Genomic DNA, 1,778 nt, shown 5'->3' on the forward strand with positions numbered 1-1,778 from the left:
AAACAGGAGGCGTGTTTAATTGTTTTTCCTACTCTGTTGTTGAATAAAGTTTTGTGTTCTTTGTTTAACCTTGTCTTGTGCGGTTTGTGTACTTAGCCAGCAAAAAAACGGGGATTCTCTGGTCCAAAAGCACTTTGACAGCCCTAAATGCTAACTCCCCACTGAAATTGACAAACACAATACGGAAGCGCTGAACGGGGAAAGTTCGGGGAGGCGGGTAGCCAGGAAGTATTGGCGACCCCTGTCAAACCGGAGGATCAATCCACTTATGTTCCAAGGAATAATTTTATTGGTGGGCAGCTTTGATACATTTAAAATAGGGGTGGTCGATCGGAGCAACGCACGTTCGTTCCCTAACCGTCATTCCGAAGATGCCGAAGCCACGGAAGGGCTCCTTCTGGCAGCGCGCCGAGGCTGAGGCACTTCTGGAGCTTGTGCTCCAATCGAAAAGTGTTGGCCGCCTTATGGCCAGCACCCACTGCCACACCAAGGGTGCTTACCTGGTGTTGGCATCAAAGCTGAGGGAGAGGGGCTATGTCCGGACCTGGGAGCAGGTCCGGACAAAATTTAAGAGGGTGAAGCTGGACTTCCTCAACAGTCTGGAACAGTGGGGGGGGGGGGGGTCCCGCAGCCAAGTGGGAGAACGGTCTTCCACGACCAGATGGTGAAAATATGGGAGAAGGCTGGGAAGCCCCCCCTGGAAATGAGGAGGCATATGGGTGAGTGCTGCCCTCGTTGTGTTTTGCCCTTAAACATGCATGGAATGACTAGCTGCCTCTTTCCCCTACTGTCCCCAATGAAATTCGAGAAAGTATTTAGATGCTGTCAACCCCCTCTGACTTAGCCCGCCAGTACTGTAGAACCACTTTGGTTATGCGCTTTGACTCTAACTGTGGTGTGTCCACCAGCTGTGTTTCATCTCTGGTTTGTGTGCTTTTACTTATGATTTCTCTTTTTCTTTGCCCAGCCACACAATCACCATCCAAGCTGGCAAAAGCACCTGAGCGTGAGGAGGGGGAGGAAGAGGGACCTTCCACCTCAGGACAGGCTGCAGGTGAGAGTTTTATGTCTGTGAGGGAGACCCATGTGTGTGTACCCCCATGGAGCCATATGGGAGCCTGATGTGATGCTTCCATTTGAAGTGTGATCAAATTCTTTGTTTGATTTCTATAGCAGAAACTATGGAGGCAAGGCTGCGTGCCATGGAGGCCAGGGTTACTTCCTTAGAGGCTGAAGTGGCAGAGCTGAAAGGGGAGATTGAGCAGCAAAGGCAGCAGAGGGAGGCGGAAGAACGTAGGTTATGTTCCCCACTGCCCAACTCTTCTCACACTGTGGCTAAGGCCACTAAAAAGTGTATGCATGTAAAAAATTGGAAAATATGTGTGGCACTAATGTGTACTTTTTCTCCCTCCCCACACAGTTAAGAAGAAGGAGGACGAAGACCTGTTCCGCCGCAAAGTCAGGGGGACCATGGGACGGTTGTGCAGGAGAGTGAGGGAGATGGAAGGGGCTGGGGAGGGGAGCAGTGGGACCTGAGTTTTGTTTTCTGTTTGTGTTTTGGGGTGGGGGGTGTTGGGGGGGTTCCTAGTTACATTGTCCATTTTTCTATCCCTGTTAAATATATGAATTTGTTAAAAAAAAGTTGGCTTTCTTGGAGGGTGGTGGTGGTGGGGGGGGTACAAGTTACATTCCCTTGTTTTTTTCCCCTGTTGAACTGTTTTTGAAAATAAAATGTTGTTGTAAATTTCCTGAAAAAGACTCCAGTGTGACTCCTTACA

General features: G+C 49.6%; 1 long non-coding RNA gene across 1 annotated transcript; it reads left to right on the forward strand.

Moving 5' to 3' along the window:
- Nucleotides 1-650: 650 nt before the first annotated feature.
- On the forward strand, nt 651-1,490 carry LOC143819933 (uncharacterized). Its single transcript, XR_013225160.1, has 3 exons — nt 651-1,054; nt 1,174-1,293; nt 1,421-1,490. It is a non-coding gene; the product is annotated as an uncharacterized LOC143819933 (long non-coding RNA).
- Nucleotides 1,491-1,778: the final 288 nt, after the last annotated feature.

Source organism: Paroedura picta, chromosome 10, assembly GCF_049243985.1.
Source record: "Paroedura picta isolate Pp20150507F chromosome 10, Ppicta_v3.0, whole genome shotgun sequence".
Classification (NCBI taxonomy): domain Eukaryota; kingdom Metazoa; phylum Chordata; class Lepidosauria; order Squamata; family Gekkonidae; genus Paroedura; species Paroedura picta.